This window comes from Budorcas taxicolor, chromosome 25, assembly GCF_023091745.1.
Source record: "Budorcas taxicolor isolate Tak-1 chromosome 25, Takin1.1, whole genome shotgun sequence".
NCBI lineage: Eukaryota > Metazoa > Chordata > Mammalia > Artiodactyla > Bovidae > Budorcas > Budorcas taxicolor.
In genome coordinates, this window is record NC_068934.1 from 6,354,125 (window position 1) to 6,375,335 (window position 21,211).

Here is a 21,211-nt window from a genome sequence, read left to right on the forward strand (position 1 = left end):
GAATACCATATGTTTGGAAATGTAATAAAAATATACAGTTCCATATTACTGACCCTAAAATATTCCTTCCTTGCGTAGTAGTCTCTAAATATGATAGAATAATGGTGAAGACGTTGTCAAATGAATGTTCTGTTTCATAACACCAAGTAATCATATTCCCACTTCCAATAATCTATTGCCAATCCTGACCCAGTTCTAAGCTCCTCTCCCATAAAGCTAATCACACCTTGGTGATTAATATACCCTGACGCTATAAATTTTTGAAATTTTTTGTAAGTGAAATCACATATCATATACTCTTCTTTGTGTAGTTTCTTTTCCTTAAAATTATGTTGGTGAGATTCATACACTTGGTTGCATGCAGTGTTTTTATTATTTTGTTTCATAATAGTTCATTCTATGAATATACCACAGTTGACTCTCTCTACTACTGAACAACATGTTCATTTCCAATTGAGTGAGCATAAATACTGCTATCATGAAGACATTATATATATATTTTTATTGGAAGAGAAGTGATACCCAGTGTGTAACCAGGAGTGAAATAGTTGACTCGTAAAGCATATGCTTAACATTTTTCCAAAGAGACTACGTCAACTTTCATACTTTTAAGCAATCAATGATTTCTTTGTTCCCTCCATTTTTTTGATAACACGTGTCATTATCTGTCTTAATTTTTTGGTCATTTCATGTTTTTTGTGGTTTTATTAATTTTAAAAAATTTTTTAAAAAAACTTTATTTTTTGGCTTTGCTTGGTCTGTGTTGCTTCTGGGTCTTCCTTGCCGCAGGGCGCTTTTCTGTACTTGTGGTGGGGGGACAACTCTCAAATTGCAGTGCAGGGGCTTCTCATTTCTGTGGATCCTCTTGTTGTGGAGCATGGTCTCAAAGGCATGTGGGCTTCAGTAGTTGCAGCTCATGTGCTCTAGAGTGGGGGCTCAACAGTTGTTGCCAAAGGGCTTAGTTGCTCCGCAGTATATGGAATCTTCCTGGATCAGGGAGCAAACGTTGTCTCTTGCATTGACAGACAGAAGCATTTATTGTGGTTTTAGCTTGAACTGACCTGATGACAATTTCAGTGGAACAATTTTTCATAGGTTTATCAGACATGCGGATACCCCTTTTTGGTGAAACGCTTCCTCAAATCATCCTTCCTTGCATTTTTCTACCAAGTTGACTTTTTTTTTTTTCATTGACTTTTGGCTCTCTTTCTGTCTCCTTTATAGAGTCATTTATTGCATGGAGATGTGGCAAATGTCTACTCTCATTATTGCTTTGCATTTTCAATGGTGTCTTGATACAAAGGATTATGAATCTTAATGCATTCCAATTTATTTCTTTGTTTAGTGACTTGTGAAAATTTAGGAAAACTAGTAAGGAAAATTTTCTCTGAAAATATAAACTCCTATACTTTTCTGAGAACTTCATTTTTCTTTATTATTCTTTATTATTGTTTTTTTTTATTTTTTTTACACAGTAATAATTGCAGGGAAGTGGAAATATTTTATGCCATGATATAAACTTTAAGAATTGTTTTTGTCTACATTTATAACCATTTACAACTCTCTTTTCCTCCTGTAACTTGCAAATTTTTAGATAACGTTGATATAGAACAAATATTTACTCATATTGTTTGACACTACAAAGAAAATACAATACCAGTGATCAAAATTACCCTCAAAATGGATTGTTAAACTTGAGCTTGATGGTGAAGTAGGATGTAGTTGGGAGAAAATAAAAAGAAAAATTTCCAGAAAACATAAATTTGTTTGGGAAGAAAAAAATACGCCTTTTTTTTTTGGTATTGGATATTAATCTGCATTAAACCATCAATGATTTTTTTAACTTATTTATAGTTGAGAAATTAATATGAGAAGCACTGTGTATATTCTGTACCTTATAGCATATGATCTTTCATAATTAATACATACATTTCAAATACATATCATTTACATTAACACTATACTTAATATTAATATTTTCACTACATTAGAGAGAACCTAAAGGTAATCAGGTATCATCTATTTGATTCATTCAAGAGTGCACAGGTGAAGGGGTTTCTCAGATTTGAGCAATCTCCTGACAGTCACCCTTACTCCTGAATTTGTGCCAGGTCGAATATGACTATAGCAGAAGAAAGGTCTGAGAGTTGGAGAAAAGAGTGAGAGGGTTGCTATGTATAAGGGATTTTTGGGCAACGTTAGCAGAGCTCACACTGCTGCTTTTTAATCCATGAAGGCTTCACTGAGGGAAATAGATCTGGTCACCTTTGAATTGAAGTGGGAGTGTTGGAGGATTACAATGAATGTTCTCCTTAACATCAGGAAGGAGGAGTCCACCCTTTTAACCTGTCATGTCCAGTTCCAGGAGACTTCCCCGAACTCCTGTTCCAGAATGTTCATGAACTGACATTTGTTCTGTGTCCTTAGCTTTGAACATGTCATCCTAACCTGGAGGTACCAGAGGTGACACTGGAGCTGTCATGTGACTGGCACCATGTGATTGTGAGAGTTATGAAGGTTTGGTTTACAGACCACAAATAAATCACCTTTTAGTAAAATATCACATTGATCCTATACTATAAAATATTGTTCTCGTCATCATTTTGTTAGTGCTTAATTTGCTCTTAGCCATAATTACTTAACAAAATAAAAGAATTTAAATATGTTACAAATGATTTTCAAGAAAGAAACATAATTTTGGAAAATGATTGAAGGTGATGGTAGAGGGAAGATATTGACGTCCATATTAAATAAAATAGAAGCGAGCAGTCCTTATATGATTAGATGTGCTCTTTGTTGTTGTTTGGGTTTCCCTGATGGCTCAGCTGGTAAAGAATCCGCCTGCAAAGCAGGAGACCTGGATTCGATCCCTGGGTCAGGAAGATCCCCTGAAGAAGGGAATGGCAACCCACTCCAGTATCTTTGCCTGGGAAATCCCATGGACAGAGGAGCCTGGCGGGCTACAGTCCATGGGATCACAGAGCCAGGCATGGCTGAGTGACGAACACTTCCACTTTTGTTGTTGTTTAGTCACTAAGCTGGGTCCAACTCTTTATGACCCTATGGACTGTAGCCTGCCAGGCTCCTTTGTTCATGGGATTTCCCAGGCAAGAATCCACTGGAATGGGTTGCCATTTCTTTCTCCAGGTGATCTTCCCTACCCAGGGATTAAACTCCCAACTCCTGCATTGTCAGGTGGAATCTTTACCACTGAGCCACCAAGGAAGAAGATGTGCCCTATAGATATTTAAAAAATGCAAATTAGGACCATGAGGAATATCTTCTGTTTAGAGATGTGGGTTAGTGAATTACAATGTGATTCATAGGGATGCTGAGGTCATTTGAAGGAGCCATGCAAAACACACTTAGCATCACAACACACAGAGGGTGACTGATACAGGAGCCAAGATGAAGAAGTGAAAGCAATAATGAAAATGAGGTGGGAGTGGCAGAACACTCAGTCACAGAAGTTAATGGGGCAGGACAGTGTACAGACTCCAGGTGCGCATCCTCGTCCTTCCCTTCCCTGGCTGTGACCCAGTGTTCCCAATTTCTCTGTCCTGTCTCCCTGAAACTCTCACTGGCAGTTCCCAGAAAAATGACAGCTACCTTAATCCAGGGGCAGAAAATAAATCCCTGTTTGTATTTGTCCTTTCTGGATCAATAGGAGGAGACATCTGGTACCCTTACCCTGGAGACTGAAGCTACCCATTACTATCCTCCTTCTTAGTGTTTGCATGCGGTTTGAAAATGTCTAATCTGAGTGTTATACACAATATATAACCTACCACAGGGAATTGTTAAGTTTGATGACTCTGTCAGGAGTAGACACAGTAGATCACTGGAAATATTTGTGGTCGCAGACATATCTGGGTCCTTCGTATTACATATTCAACAGAAAAGTATTAAAGCCTAGTAAGAGCTGGGTGTGTGGTCCACAATCAGGAATAAGAAAGCCTGGGCCCCCTGGGAGGGAACTAACACCCCAAACAGATGTCCTTTTCATTAGAGGGGACTGGAATGCAAAAGTAGAAAGTCAAGAAACACCTGGAGTAACAGGCAAATTTGGCCTTGGAGTGCAGAATGAAGCAGGGCAAAGACTGAGTTTTGCCAAGAAAATGCACTGGTCATAGCAAACACCCTCTTCCAAAAACACAAGAGAAGACTTTACACATGGACATCACCAGATGGTCAACACCAAAATCAGATTGATTATATTCTTTGCAGCCAAAGATGGAGAAGCTCTATACAGTCAACAAAAACAAGACCAGGAGCTGACTGTGGCTCAGATCATGAACTCCTTACTGCCAAATTCAGACTCAAATTGAAGAAAGTAGGGAAAACCGCTAGACCATTCAGGTATGAGCTAAATCAAATCCCTTATGATTATACAGTGGAAGTGAGAAATAGATTTAAGGGCCTAGATCTGATAGATAGAGTGCCTGATGAACTATGGAATGAGGTTCGTGACATTGTACAGGAGACAGGGATCAAGACCATCCCCATGGAAAAGAAATGCGAAAAAGCAAAATGGCTGTCTGGGAAGGCCTTACAAATAGCTGTGAAGAGAAGAGAAGCAAAAAGCTAAGGAGAAAAGGAAAGACATAAGCATCTGAATGCAGACTTCCAGAGAATAGCAAGAAGAGATAAGAAAGGCTTCTTCAGTGATCAGTGCAAAGAAATAGAGGAAAAGAACAGAATGGGAAAGACTAGAGATCTCTTCAAGAAAATTAGAGATACCAAGGGAACATTTCATGCAAAGATGGGCTCGATAAAGGACAGAAATGGTCTGGACCTAAGAGAAGCAGAAGATATTAAGAAGAGGTGGCAAGAATACACAGAAGAACTGTACAAAAAAGATCTTCATGACCAAGATAATCACGATGGTGTGATCACTCACCTCGAGCCAGACATCCTGGAATGTGAAGTCAAGTGGGCCTTGGAAAACATCGCTACGAACAAAGCTAGTGGAGGTGATGGAATTCCAGTAGAGCTGTTTCAAATCCTGAAAGATGATAGTGCCTAAGTGCTGCACTCAATATACCAGCAAATTTGGAAAACTCAGCAGTGGCCACAGGACTGGAAAAGGTCAGTTTTCATTCCAATTCCAAAGGCAATGCCAAAGGATGCTCACTATTGCACAATTGCACTCATCTCACATGCTAGTAAAGTAATGCTCAAAATTCTCCAAGCCAGGCCTCAGCAATACGTGAACCGTGAACTTCCTATTGTTCAAGCTGGTTTTAGAAAAAGCAGAGGAAACAGAGATCAAATTGCCAACATCCACTGGATCATGGAAAAAGCAAGAGAGTTCCAGAAAAACATCTATTTCTGCTTTATTGACTATGCCAAAGCCTTTGACAGTGTGGATCACAATAAACTGTGGAAAATTCTGAAAGAGATAGGGATACCAGAACACCTGACCTGCCTCTTGAGGAATCTGTATGCAGGTCAGGAAGCAACATTTAGAACTGGACATGGAACAACAGACTGGTTCCAAATAGGAAAAGGAGTACATCAAGGCTGTCTGTTGTCACCCTGCTTATTTAACTTATATGCAGAGTACATCAGGAGAAACACTGGACTGGAAGAAACACAAGCTGGAATCAAGATTGCCAGGAGAAATATCAATAATCTCAGATATGCAGATGACACCACCCTTATGGCAAAAAGTGAAGAGGAACTAAAAAGCCTCTTGATGAAAGTGAAAGTGGAGAGTGAAAAAGTTGGCCAGAAGCTCAACATTCAGAAAACAAAGATCATGGCATCTGGTCCCATCACTTCAGGGGAAATCGATGTGGAAACAGTGTCAGACTTTATTTTTTGGACTCAAAAATCACTGCAGATGGCGACTGCAGCCATGAAATTAGAAGACGCTTACTCCTTGGAAGAAAAGTTATGACCAACCTAGATAGCATATTCAAAAGCTGAGACATTACTTTGCCAACTAAGATCCGTCTAGTCAAGACTATGGTTTTTCCTGTGGTCATGTATGAATGTGAGCATTGGACCGTGAAGAAAGCTGAGCACCTAAGAATTGATGCTTTTGAAATGCGGTGTTGGAGAAGACTCTTGAGAGGCCCTTGGACTGCAAGGCGATCCAACCAGTCCATTCTGAAGAAGATCAGCCCTGGGATTTCTTTGGAAGGAATGATACTAAAGCTGAAACTCCAGTACTTTGGCCACCTCATGTGAAGAGTTGACTCATTGGAAAAGACTCTCATGCTGGGAGGGATTGGGGGCAGGAGGAGAAGGGGACGACAGAGGATGAGATGGCTGGATGGCATCACAGACTCAATGGATGTGAGTTTGAGTGAACTCCGGGAGTTGGTGATGGACAGGGAGGCCTGGTGTGCTGCGATTCATGGGGTCACAAAGAGTTGGGCACGACTGAGCGACCGAACTGAACTGAATATATATATTTATATATACATTTTTTTTTCTGTAATGATTTCTTAGAATAATTTGTTATTGCTAAGCTAGGAAAAGTGACTTATGGATGGTCCTTAAAGGGAGTTACCTCAGGGACTAGAGATGGTGTGTGAAAGTGAGGAATATGAAACGCTGCAGAACTGACCTTCAGGAACAGCTGGAGGTGGCCCCGCACATGGCGAAGAAGTATCTAAGGAGACGGGGCTGTGGGTCTGCAGGTTTCTGGGGCCGAGGAGCAAAGAGGGCCTCTCAGAGCCACGTTCTCCCAGACGGGAGGGCAAGGAGCATTCCTCATGGAGGTCTGGCCCGAGGACTCTGCTAGGGACTCTAGAGCCACTTCATGAACAATAAATACCAAGTCCTATTATATTTTGAAAAGTACTTTCTTTCCTCTGGACACTTCCTAAATATGAAGTGGAAAACTTGCTCTTTTGATGGTATATGTTTGGGAAGATCCCCTGGAGGAGAGTATGGCATCTCACTCCAGTATTCTTGCCTGGAGAATCCTGTGGACAGAAGAGATTGGTGGGCTACAGTCCATGGGTCAAAAAGATTCAGACACGACTGAGTGACTAAGCACACATGCTGTTAGTTTCCCTGGATTTTTATTTTCTGCTTCTTTGTATCAGAGAGAACAATCAGTGCAGTTTCTTTACAGCCTCCCCACTATCACCTCAATATGTCAGAAAGGTTCTAGGCCATGTGCAGGTGTTTCTGGATTATGATGGTGGTGTCCTGAGCTTTGTGAATGTGGCCAGAAGTGCCCTCATTTGTAGTTTTCTCTCCTGCTTCTTCTCTTCTTCTCTCAAACCTTTTCTGTGCTCTGGATACACATGATCAAGGGCACTTTAGAAATTTGAAAACAGGTATCAGAAATGTCGATAACTGGCATCACTAGTTTGTATCTGTATGATTTTCTATAATTTCACCTTCCTTTATGAAATGCATTGATTTATTTTTTAAAGGGTGGATAAGTTGGCTTAAAGCTCAACATTCAGAAAACAAAGATCATGGCACCGGGTCCCATCACTTCATGGGAAATAGATAGGGAAACAGTGGAAACTGTGTCAAACTTTATTTTTTGGGCTCCAAAATCACTGCAGATGGTGACTGCAGCCATCAAATTAAGACACTTACTCCTTGGAAGAAAAGTTATGATCAACCTAGATAGCATATTGAAAAGCAGAGACATTACTTTGCCGACTAAGGTCCATCTAGTCAAGGCTATGGTTTTTCCAGTAGTCATGTATGAATGTGAGAATTGGACCATGAAGAAGGCTTAGCACCAAAGAATTGATGCTTTTGAACTGTGGTGTTGGAGAAGACTCTTGAGAGTCCCTTGGACTGCAAGGAGATCTAACCAGTCCATTCTGAAGGAGATCAGCCCTGGGATTTCTTTGGAAGGAATGATACTAAAGCTGAAACTCCAGTACTTTGGCCACCTCGTGAAGAGTTGACTCATTGGAAAAGACTCTGATGCTGGGAGGGATTGGGGGCAGGAGGAGAAGGGGATGACCGAGGATGAGATGACTGGATGGCATCACTGACTTGATGAACATGAGTCTGAGTGAACTCCGGGTGATGGTGATGGATAGAGAGGCCTGGCGTGCTGTGATTCATGGGGTCGCAGAGTCGGACACGACTGAGCGACTGAACTGACTGACTGATGTTAACTGTATAAACTTGTATAAATTTTTAAATAAAAATGATATATCTTGGATACTGTATGCTCATTACTCTACATCTTGTCTGCTCCTTTGATTTCTAAGGTAACCCGATGTCAAAAATCACCTTGCTCTGTTTACCCAGCTTAGTGGGATAAGCAGAATTGGAGTTCTTATTTCCCTGCTGTACATATTACTTCATAAGTCTCAGTTTGAAAATCTCTTTCTCATGATGTTATTTGTAAAGCTTCTGAACTAGATGACAGCATCTTGTTGGGTTGACTCAGAGCATCTTACATATTTCTTTGTAAAATTCACAACCTAATATTGGTCATCCCATCTAGTTTCCCCTCTGTTAGAATGTTTGTGTCTGCAACATATACAGATACATCCCAAATAAGTAACATAAACCTACCTGCTTGAAATAAATCTGCTTTAATAAGTTAATAGGTGTACAACCTCAAAACAAAAAGATGTTTCACTAATATTAAAATGCTTATTATTTGTGCAGTTCAGTCTCTCATTCATGTCTGACTCTTTGCGATCCCATGAACCGCATGCCAGGCCTCCCTGTCCATCACCAACTGCGGAGTCTACCCAAACCCATGTCCATTGAGTAAGTGATGCCATCCAACTATCTCATCCTCTGTCATCCCCTTCTCCTCCTTCCCTCAATCTTTCCCAGCATCAGGGTCTTTTCAAATGAGTCAGTTCTCTGCATCAGGTGGCCGAGTATTGGAGTTTCAGCTTCAGCATCAGTCCTTCCAATGAACACCCAGGACTGATTTCCTTTAGGATGGACTGGCTGGATCTCCTTCCAGTCCATGGGACTGTCAAGAATCTTCTCCAACACCACAGTTCAAAAGCATCAGTTCTTTGATGCTAAGCTTTCTTTATAGTCCAACTCTCACGTCCATACATGACCACTGGAAAAACCATAGCCTTGACTAGATGGACCTGTGTTGACAAAGTAATGTCTCTGCTTTTCAATATGCTATCTAGGTTGGTCATAGCTTTCCTTCCAAGGAGTAAGCATCTTTTAATTTCATGGTTGCAATCACCATCTGTAGTGATTTTGGAGCCGAGAAAAATAAAGTCTGACACTGTTTCCACTATGTTCCCCATCTATTTGCCATTAAGTGATGGGACCGAATGCCATGATCTTAGTTATCTGAATGTTGAGCTTTAAGCTAACTTTTTAACTCACCTCTTTCACTTTCATCAAGAGGCTTTTTAGTTCCTCTTCACTTTCTGCCATAAGGGTGGTGTCATCGGCATATCTGAGGTTATTGATATTTCTCCCAGCAATCTTGATTCCAGCCTGTGCTTCCTCCAGCCCAGCATTTCTCATGATGTACTCTGCATATAAGTTAAATAAGCAGGGTGGCAATATACAGCCTTGATGTACTCCTTTTCCTATTGGAACCAGTCTGTTGTTCCATGTCCACTTCTAACTGTTGCCTCCTGACCTGCATACAGGTTTCTCAAGAGACTGGTCAGGTGGTCTGGTATTCCCATCTCCTTCAGAATTTTCCAGAGTTTATTGTGATCCACTCAGTCAAAGGCTTTGGCATAATCAATAAAGCAGAAATGGATGTTTTTCTGGAACTCTCTTGCTTTTTCCATGATCCAACGGATGTTGGCAATTTGATCTCTGCTTCCTCTACTTTTTCTAAAACCAGCTTGAACATTCAGAAGTTCATGGTTCACATATTGCTGAAGCCTAACTTGGAGAATTTTGAGCATTACTTTACTAGCATGTGAGATGAGGGCAATTGTGGGGCAGGCCTGGTGTGCTGCAGTCGAAAAGAGTTGGACACAAATGAGCGACTGAACTGAACTGATGCTGAAGTTGAAGCTCCAATACTTTGGCCATCTCATGCAAAGAGTCAACTCTGGAAAAGACCCTGATGCTGGGAAAGATTGAAGGCAAAAGGGGAATGAAGCAGGAGAGAACGAGATGGTTAGATAGCATCACCGACTCAATGGACATGAATCTGAGCAAATTCTGGGAGATAGTGGAGGACAGAGCAGCCTGGTGTGCTACAGTCCATGGGGTTGCCAAGAATTGGACACAACTTAGTGAATGAACAACAACAACATGTCATGGACGGTCTGGTAATCAGGCAGTTAACTTCTTCTGTCAAGTGGGAATTTTAGTTTCTACAAAACTGCTCAAAGCATATGGCTCAGAATATTATTTATAGTCTTTGAAGAGGAACTAAAGGCCCTTGACTTTGCTTAATGACTAAACTATTATTATTTCATCTTGTTTCATTGTTTTTCCTATGTTTCTAGATTTTCTCACTTCTTTGATTAAATTTATTTTTTGACTAAAGTTTCTCTAGAGACAAAAGGTGGGCTAAGGACATTGGCGGCAGAAGGAGAAAGGAGCCTAGCGTCCTGCTCTGTTTCAGTAGCAGATGAGAGAGGCAAGTACCTCTTAGAGTCAGGCTAGTGGAAGCAGACAAGAGAAAAATTAGAAAGATACTCTAAGAATGATGCAAATTTATCTGGTGTTTGTGCATGAAAAAAGGTTTGATGAAACATTTTCAGGTGAATATGTATGACATTCATAAACACTATGATGAAACATAAAGAGAAGCTCTTTTTAATTTTTTTAATTTCTTTATTTTAGTTGGAGGCTAATGACTTTACAATATTGTAGTGGTGAATGAGTCAGTGCTGCTCTCCATATACCAGTCTATGAACCCAGAATTCAATCCAAGAGCCATCACTGGACTGAGGGACAGACTCAACCATTTCCAAGATAATGTAGTCCATTGGTGGAACCACACATCCCTGTCCTTCGAACATGGTTTTGCATTGGCAATCTTAACCACTGTGTTCAGTTCAGTTCAGTCACTCTGATGCGCTTCCCTGGTAGCTCAAATGGTAAAGAATCTGCCTGCAGTTCTGGAGACCTGGGTTCGATTCCTGGGTTGGGAAGATTCCCTGGAGGAGAGCATGGCAACCCACTCCACTATTCTTGCCTGGAGAATCCACATGGATAGAGGAGCCTGGCAGGCTACAGTCCCATGGGGTCTCAAAGAGTGGGACACAACTGATCGACTTAGCACAACAAACAGTAACTTGGATAAGGTTCTTCACATTTAAAAAGATTTCCCCTAAACATTTCTCAGTAATTAAATTTGTTCCAATGAACAGTACAATTGATATGCGAATAAAAATAACTAAATATGCATAGCAATTTTTATGAACAAGTAAATAATACAAGTTGGTGACTGAAGGAAAACTATGTAGAGCCAGACCTGGAGGACAACTGGAAGAGGGGAAAACCAGACCTCCTCCGTGACAGGGAGTGAAAGGCAGAAAATCACTACAAGGGAATCTCTTCTAAGGAGGTGCATTTAAGTTTTACTTTTCAGGGTAAATTTTTCCAACTACCATCTCATAATAATCCTGACAATGTGATCACCAGTTATATCGGTCTAAGAATAGTCACTTTCTCCCCCAACCCAAAGACGCAGTGGAGGTAACTCATGTTACTAAGGACTTCCAGCGATGCACAGGTCATGAACTTCCTTGTGGCCTGAAAAGTAACCAGAGAGAAGTAGCCATGATCCCCCTTCCCCTTTATAATCCCAGAGTTTTTAGGAATTGTCTAGTGGGGTTAGATATCATTTCTTCAGCAGATATGCTGGTAGTGCCTGAATCTGATATTTTTTCCAGTCAGAACTGTCCAGGAAGTCTTTGTCTGTTTTTTGGCTTTTACTGTTTGTTTTTTTTAATCTAGGAAAATTCTACATGGAGTCACTCTATTATGTCAAAGACAACTGCCACTTCGAAACTGAGTTTTACTGGATTCTTCTCTTGTTTTCACAGTGCTAAGTTTCCCAAAATAACAAACTCACCAACTCCAATCACAGGCTGTTTGACAATGTGAGAAGTTGAAGGTGTAGACATGACCATCAAGATGCATCTTTGAATCTGAAAGGTCTAACTAGTTTGCTGTGGGAGCGACCAAGGGGAAAGCTGTCTAGAAAACATCACTGGGTGCAGAATGTAGTGGGTTCCTGGGACTGAGGTCCAGGTGTGGCACACAGACATTCAGTTTCTTACAGTGTCAAGGATGGCATTCTTCATATTCTTTGAACCATCCTTCACATGTTTTCTCCTTACACAGAGAAACTTCTGGGCAGGATTGGTGTGTTCCTTGATACTGAAGGTAAAAGTTTCACTTTCTCCAGTGTTGCCAAGTGTCCCCTTATACTCAGCTTAGTCATCCAGTTTCTACGTCAGGCCTTATTTTTAAACTGGACACAGACTTTGAGGAATAAAACAAGGAACAATGAAATTAAATAAATAAAACTAATGCTACTAAATCAATCTTTTTCTCTATATCATTTTCTTGAGAAATTCTATGTGAAATACTTTAGGATGTTATTGCTGGCTTATTTTTGTGAATATAAGATTTTGATAAGCAGCACAGTACAGTGCAGTTACAGAGGGTGATGGTCCTTCCCTGGCTAGAGTGGTCTCAGACCCCTCTGATCCTGTGTCCTATCCCATTCCTTGAATCAGGAGTGCAGGGAGTGGGCATGGAGAATGGAATTACAGGACCAGAGGTTCAGCAGGCTTGCACAGTGAGGCATAGCCAGAAATTAGGTAGAATATCAACTGGAATGTGGGGGAAATACTGGGAGCAGCTTTAGCAAAGGAGTCAGAGCCCTGGGTGTGGTGGGTGGGAAAGGGAGGGCAGTGATTCCAATCAGTCTTTCCCAGTATTCCTGGTCTCACCAGATACACACACACACACACACACACACACACACACAAATACACATACACATGCACACACACACAGATCACACTTGTGGATTCTTCTCCTGGTTGCACCAGAATCATGGAACAATGTGGTCCAAAATTTCTGCAGAGTTTATGCTTCTTAGGCCAAGGGAGCCATGGAAAATTCTTGTGACTATCTAGTAGTCGGAACTCTCAGCCTTGTCATCTGCCATTTGTCTGGTATCTAAGGACCCCACAGCCCAAACCGGAAGTCAGAGTACGTGGGATTTATTGAAAAGCTGCTGGGAGGATTACTGGAGTCAGCATGGCTGTCAGCAGCATTTGCAGATACTATGTAAACTATCAACTAAGAAGGATGGTAATCTGTAGTGTTCTATTGTTATTATTTAGGTCTTGTAGAATAAAGCTGGGCTTCTCACATAGCTCAGTTGGTAAAGAACCCACCTGCAGTGCAAGAGACTTCGGTTCAATTCCTGGGTCAGGAAGACTGGATGGAGAAGGGATAGGATTCCCACTCCAGTATTCTCGGGCTTCCCTTGTGGCTCAGCTGGTAAAGTTAACCATTTTTTCTAGATTCAGAATGAATGTTAACACTTTAGCTTTTACTTGGCATAAAAATTTAACTCCCTCAAGATGGCTTTGAATTTACCTATGAGAAAATTGACATTTGGTTGCTAACACGAGTTAATTCTGCATCCAGTGTGAGGGTTGTTGTTTAAAGAAAGAAATAACGAACAAAAATATATCACTGGGTATATAAATATAAATCACAGTGTTTATTTGTTATATTTTAAAATACAAAACATTTTGTTTCATTTACCTTTCTATTTTCTTCGGAAAATATGTAGCTACATGTTTAAGTCCATCTATGGAAAGACATTGAATGACTCAATGTTCAGCGTCATGTAGGTCCCGGGCAGGTGAAGATCAAGTTCAACAGGAAGGTAGGCACCGTTCCTGGTCCCCCAGCCAGGTACCTGAGAGACCCTGGTTCTGACAATTCCAGCTCTAGGCTCAGTGGTAATGAGGAACATCACCTCTCCTGGAGCAAAGCATGGAGAGGCTCACTTTTCTGAAGCCCCCTGGACAGAACACGGTAACAAGTAAGAGGAGCCAGAGGACTGGGGACACAGCTCTTTCAGCCGCAGGGTCTCAGACACCTGCTTCCAGGGCCTGGTGGCAGGAGAGACTTCCCTTTCCCCAAGGACTGGATCTCAAGGAGGTCTGAGGAAAAGGCTTCTGCTCCATTAGCTCTAGAAAATCCCCAGGAGTAGCCAAGGCCCAGGGACCAGGAGGAAGTTTAGGGATTAAAAATCGTGGTTCTCCAGGAGCTCACAAAATTCCCCAGGGTGGAGAAAACCCTGTGGTACCAAGGAATCCTGGCAGCTTCTGAAGGGACTGGACCCAGGAGGGAGGTGATCTCCTGTCCGCCCAAGGCCAATCTGCCCACAGTGGTGCAGGTCCTCCGTAGACTCGGCCCTGGACTCAAGGGGTCGCTGCCCACTGGGACCTTCTTTGAGGGCAGGAAGGGACCCTACAGACCTTTGAGGGGCTGACACCGGACTCTGTGTTCTTGTCCCTGCCTCCATGGACACTGAATCTCTGACAGCCCAATATGGTTTTGTCCAGAGAGGGAGATTTTCCCTGAGGCCCCAGCCTGGTTCGTGTACCTGGCACATCTGGTAAAGCAGGGGTGAGGCTCTGCTCAGCCCAGAGTCTTCCCTAGAGGATGTGCAGGAGGGGGCAGGGGGCTGCAGGGGTCCCGGGGCTGCTCTTTACATTGAGTCTATGCCCCTGATCTCCAGGCCTGCACCCCCAGGGGAACCGGGGAGCTCCACTCCTGGAGAGAGGAGGCAGAAGAACTAGGAAGGGCTCCAGGACTGAGAGTTCAAGAACTCCTGCCCTTCACTGAGAGAGAAGCTGCAGACAAGGAAAGGGAGACCGAGAAGCCTGAGAGGTGAGCCCCTGACCCCTGCTTTCCTCCTGCTGCTGCCCCGCACCTGTCCTTCCACAGTGAAGGGGTCAGAAGTGCAAGCTGGGCAGGTTCTGAGAAGCAGGGTCTAATGACATGGAGCAGCTGGGTCTCGCAGCCAAAGAGGCAGAAATATCTCTGGGGCTGAGTTGCTAGATCCTTGGATTCAGTTCTATTTCTAGGGCAAAAGGACAAAGCTGTCTGGCAGTGTGAGCAGTGCCTCGCACTCTTCTCCATGAGGTTTTTTTTTTTAATATAAATTTATTTATTTTAATTGGAGGTTAATTACTTTACAATATTGTATTGGTTTTGCCGTAGCATCAACATGAATCCGCCACAGGTATACACGTGTTCCCCATCCTGAACACCCCTCCCTCCAAGTTTTTGCAATCAAAAGATATGTTTAGATTTGCCAGGAGAAAAGAAATCCACTTAACATTTTGTGGGTATGAATGAACTGTAAGCCAGTCACTTTACAAACACTAAATCTAATCTTAAATTAGATCTTAAACTACTGGAGTTTTATTCCCAGTTCCTGAATGGATAGGTGAGGCAATAAATATAGATTTATTATTTTAACCAATGCCATCTTCTTCCATTAGAAAATTCAGAATTTAAGCCTATATTCATTTAGTATTTATATTTTTTTTAAAAGAAGCTTTTTATTTTGTACTGTAGTACCAGTCCATCCTAAGGGAGATCAGTCCTGGGTGTTCGTTGGATGGACTGATGTTGAAACTGAAACTCCAATACTCTGGCCACCTGATGCAAAGAACTCACTCATTTGAAAAGACCCTGGTGCTGGGGAAGTTCGAGGGCAGGAGAAGGGGACAACAGAGGATGAGATGGTTGGATGGCATCACCGACTCAATGGACATGGGTTTGAGTGGACTCCGGGAGTTGGTATGGACAGGGAGGCCTGGCGTGTTGGGGTTAATGGGGTCGCAAAGAGTCAGACATGACTGAACAACTAATCTGAACTGAACAACTAATTTACAATTTTGGAGTAAATGTACAATGTAGTAAACAATGTACAATGGTTCCTTGATGGTCTGGTGGTTAAGCATACCCCTGCCAAGCAGGGGACAGGGTTCCATTCCTGCTCTGGGAATATCCCACATGCCTCGGAGCAACTAAGCTCATGTGCCACAACTACTGAGCCAGCACTCCAGAGCCTGTGCGCTGAAATAAGAGGAGTCACTGTAGTGAGAAGCCCAAGCACCACAACAAAGAGTAGCCCCCATTCATTGCAACTAGAGAAAGCAGGTTCACAGCAATGAAGCCAAAATAAAATAAACCTTTAGAAAAAATAAAAACGCTGTGATAGTTTCAGGTGAAAAGCAAAAGGACTCAGCCATGCATATATATGCATCCATTCTCCTCCAAACCTCCCTCCCATTCAGTCAGCCACATAACAATTAAGCAGAGTTCCATGTGCTATATAGTAGGTGCCGACCTGTATATTTATAAAGAATAAAGTATTTCACTAAGGCATCAAAGAGTAAGATGAACCCTCAAAACTCTACTCTTTCCATATATATTAACACAACTTCATGTGGTAAAGAAACTGCCTGCCTATGCAGGATACCTCAGTTTTGATCCCTGGACTGGGAAGATCCCTTGGAGGAGGAAATGGCAACCTACTGTACTCCTACCTGGAAAATCCCATGGACAGAAGAGCCAGACAAGCTGTAGTCCATGGGGTCGCAAAGACTCAGACATGACTCAGCATGCACTCATGAACTTGTGTGATACTAATTTTGCATGAGAACCAAAAATGAAGCTAGCCAAGGATATTTAGAAAAGTTTAATGAGATGGTGCTAGCTTTAAACACATTTTAAAATAAACTAAAATTATAAAAGCAGTCCCAAATGGTACATGAATTCCCAAATAGTTTAGTAATCTCTGCACTAAGATACTTACCCAGATCATGGACAAATGCATAGCATAGTACAAATAAATCAAATGTATGGCAAAAAGCATGATTCTGTTACAACCAGGAGCATAAGGAATGGGTTGGAACAGAAACCAGAGATATTTAAACGTGGCCAAGAAAATTAGTGCCACTGAGTCATAGGAGGCTAGTTTTAAGGAAAAGCTAATGCAGATCAAGGAGTATTAAATTTTTAATTTCTAATGATTGAGATAAGAAAATCTCATTGCCAGCTAAAAGTACAAAAATACATATAGAACTGTTACTGTGCACATGCCCATCTCCGTTCCAAAGATAAGGAAGGGCCAACTCCTCACTTCAGACAGAAGGAAGAAAGACTTCAGAAGCTTGACAGTGTTGCTAAAGGAAACTTCTCTACATCCAGTCAATCATATCTTCCCCTCCGCAGTTCACTGCAGGAGTCCTGAGGGACGAGATCACTCACAGAGCAACGGGGAGTCACAGACTCCTGGGACCTCCGTCACACCTATGGCGGGCAGAGAATCCAATGGATGGAAGAGCCTGGTGGACTTCAGTCCAGAGGGTGGTAAAGAGTTAGACATGACTGAAGTGACTGAGCATGCACACACATTTACTGCATACAAGTTAAATAACTGTACTCCTTTCCCAATGTGGAACTAGTCTGCTGTTCCATGTCTGGTTCTAACTCTTCCTTCTTGATTCGCATAGCAGGTGTTTCAGGAGACAAGTAAGGTGGTCTCGTACTCCAGGCTCATTAAGAATTGTCCATGATTTGTTGTGATCCACACACTCAAAGCTTTAGTGTAGTCAGTGAAGCACAAGTGGATGTTTTTCTAGAATTCCTTTGCTTTCTCCATGATCCAGCAAATGTTGGCAATTGGATATCGGGTTCCTCTGCCTCTTTGAAATCTAGCTTGTACCTCTGGGAGTCCTTGGTCCATGTACTGCTGAAGTCTAGCATGAAGGATTTTGAGCATAAACTTGCTAGCATGTAAAATGAGGGCAATTATAGGATAGTTTGAACCTTCTTTACCATTGCCCTTCATTGGAATGAAAAGTGACCTTTCCCAGTCCTATGGCCTCTACTGAGCTTTCCAAATTTGATGAAATATGGAGTGCAACAGTTTAATGGCACTGTCTTTTAGGAATTAAATAGCTCAGCTGGAATTCCGTCACCTCCACTAGTTTGTTGTGATACTTTCTAAAACCAACTTTACTTCATATTCCAGGATCTTTGGCTCTAGGTTAGTGACCACACCATCGTGGCTATCCAGGTCATTAAGAACCTTCTTGTATAGTTCTTCTGTGTATTCTTGTCATGTCTTCTTAATCCCTTCTGCTTCTGTTCAGTCCTTAATGTTTGTGTTTATCATACCTACCCTTGCATGAAACAGTCCTTGATATCTCCAATTTTTTGAAGAGATTGCAAGTCTTTCCATTCCATTGCTTACCTCTATTTTTGGCATTGTTCATTTAAGAAGGACGTCTTATTTCTCCTGGCTAGTGTCTGGAACTCTGTGTTCAGTTGAACATATCTTTCCTTTTCACCCTTGCTTTGTTTTTTCTTCTTTCCTCAGCTATTTGTTAAACCTCCTCAGACAACCACTTTGCTTTCTTCAATTTACTTTTCCTTTGGGATGGTTTTGGCCACAGCCTCCTGTACTATGTTACTAACTTTCCCCCATGGTTCTTCAGGCATTCCGTCTGTCAAATCTAATACATTGAGTCTACTCATGACTTTCAGTGTATGATCATAAGGGATTTGATGTAGCTCACACCTGAAGGTCCTAGAGGTTTTCCCTACTTTCTTCAATTTAAGCCTGAATTTTGCAATAAGAACTCATGATCTGAGCCACAGTCAACTCCAGGTCTTATTTTTACTGACTGCTGTATAGAGATTCTCCACCTTTGGTTGCAAAAAAAAAATAATAATAATCAATCTGATTGTGGTATTGATCAAAATGCACTCTATGCATGGTGATGTCCATGCATAGAGTCATCTCTTGAGTCTTTGGCAAGGGTGTTTGCTATGACCAGTTTAGTCTCTTGACAAGACTCTGTTAGCCTTTGCCCTGCTTCATTTCATACTGCAAGGCCAAACTTGACTGATAGTGCAGGTTTCTTTTGACTTCATACGTTTGCAATCCAATATCTTATGATTAAAAAGACATCTTTCTTTTAATGTCAGTTCTAGAAGATGCTGTAAGTCTTCATAGAATTGGTCAGCTTCAGTTTCTTTCACATCAGTGGTTGGAGCACAGACTTGGATTTCTGCAGTGTTGAATTGTTTGCCTTGGAAAAAAAACTGAAATAATATTGTCATTTTTGTGATCGCACACAAGTACTAAAGGAAATTAAGAGCCTCTTGATGAAAGTGAAATAGGAGAGTGAAAAAGCTGGCTTAAAACTCAACATGCAAAAAAACTAAGATCATGGCATCTAGTCCCGTCACTTAATGGCAGATAGATGGGGGAATAATGAAACACTGAAAGACTTTATTTTGCAGGGCTCCAAAATCACTGCAGTTGGTGACTGCAACCATTAAATTAAAAAACACTTGCTCCTTGGAAGAAAAGTTATGGCTAACCTAGACAGCATATTAAAAAGCAGAGATATTACTTTGCCATCAAAGATCTGTCTAGTCAAAGCTATGGATTTTCCAGTAGTCATGTATGGATGTGAGACTTGGACCATAAAGAAAGATGAGTGCCAAAGAATTGATGCTTTTGAACGATGGTGTTGCAGAGGATTCTTGAGAGCCCTTTGGACTGCAAGGAGTCCAACCTGTCCATCCTAAAGGAAATCAGTCCTGAATATACATTGGAAGGACTGACACTGAAACTGAAACTCCAATACTTGGCTCCCTGATGCAAAGAAATGACTCATTGGAAAAGACTCTGATGCTGGAAAAGATTGAAGACAAGAAGAGAAGGGGAGGACAGAAGATGAGCTGTTTGGATGGCATCATTGACTCGACGGACATGAGTTTGAGCAAGTTCCAAGAGGTGGTGATGGACAGGAAGAATGGCATGCTGCCGTCCATGGGGTGGACTAACAAAGAGTTAGACATGACTGAGCCACTGAACTGAACTGCATTTCAGATTCTTGTTGACCATGAGAGCTACTCCATTTCTTCTAAGGGATTCTTGCCCAAAGTAATAGATATACTGGTCATCTGAAATTAGGACTATGATGCAGTTCATTAAATGGAGATATTCACATCTGGGGAGTTTATTTATTGTCCAAACAGCAACTTCCTGGATTACAACTATAAATTCAAAATGTGACTTTTTAGCAGAGATTGGATTGTGACACTTGGATTAAGCAGGTTTCCAAGGACTTCAATCATTGGCATCTGAAAGTGTTTTCAACTCTGGTAAAATCTAATCATGTGCACCTATACCTTTTCACAGGGCTGATAACACTATCACTTGGAAGAATAGGCGTGGTCTTCAAAGACTACATAAAGCTTCTCTTGAAGATCCACACTCACTTTTCTCTGGAGTCCAGAGCTGTCGGGACTGGAGTTGGCTGCATTGTGGAGACTTTGGGAAGTCTCTGCCAGGCAGAGGTGAACACCTAAAGCTGAACTGAATCGTGCAGAGTTACTTACAGAATAGGAGTAGAACATTTCATCAACTGTACCCAGTGGTGAGTTCTAATCAAAGTCAATGAAATTCTGCTATGTTCACTTAGGAATGAAACTTTAATGGTGATTATGGACAGAAATGTATTGTTTTTTCCTATGAGTAATATCTGTATGTATGCAATGCATCAAGTATTTGTTCCCTCTGAGATTTGCAAAAAAAGTAATGTCTTTCATCCATACGACGTCAAGTAATTTCATTTTAAAATGTGGGTAAAAATAAAGAATTAGTAAATATTATTTAGAAGATTAAAAGAGTTAATCCATATAAAAGGAGTTAATCTAATGGCAAGCTAATTTTTTATCACGGAGCCACTGTGGAAGCCCATTTAGTTCTTCTGTTATTTTAATGCTATCATGATTCCCAGTGTCATTAGCATAAAAGTGATTTTATTCATAAAGAATTCTTGGTCGGTTTCTAGCCCACTCTACACATGGCTTCTTTATACTTTCTCCCTGTTCATCAGCTATCTCCTCATTTGATGCACATATTTATAAATACATAAGTATTTATAAAACACATAGTACTCCTAAAATATTCAACATAATGAATACATTTCATAGTCTTTACACAGATGAATGAGTTAAATGGTTAAATTAATCAGAAAACCTTCTTGAAATGGTCACATTTGCTACCATTTTAAAGACATCACTTTGCAGTCCATAAATGAAAAGTGTTGAAAATAGATCCAATCAACCAATAGGGACTCCAAAGGAGTGGAATGGGCAAAGAGGGAAACATCAAAAAACAAAAAATCTGATGTTGCTTCCATTAACCAGATATTTGGAATTTCCAATGTAGAGTGAAAAT

At 41.2% G+C, this 21,211-nt stretch overlaps 1 pseudogene; it reads right to left on the reverse strand.

Moving 5' to 3' along the window:
* Positions 1 to 21,211, reverse strand: part of LOC128069082 (putative tripartite motif-containing protein 64B) — a 65,433-nt pseudogene that overhangs the window by 3,701 nt on the left and 40,521 nt on the right.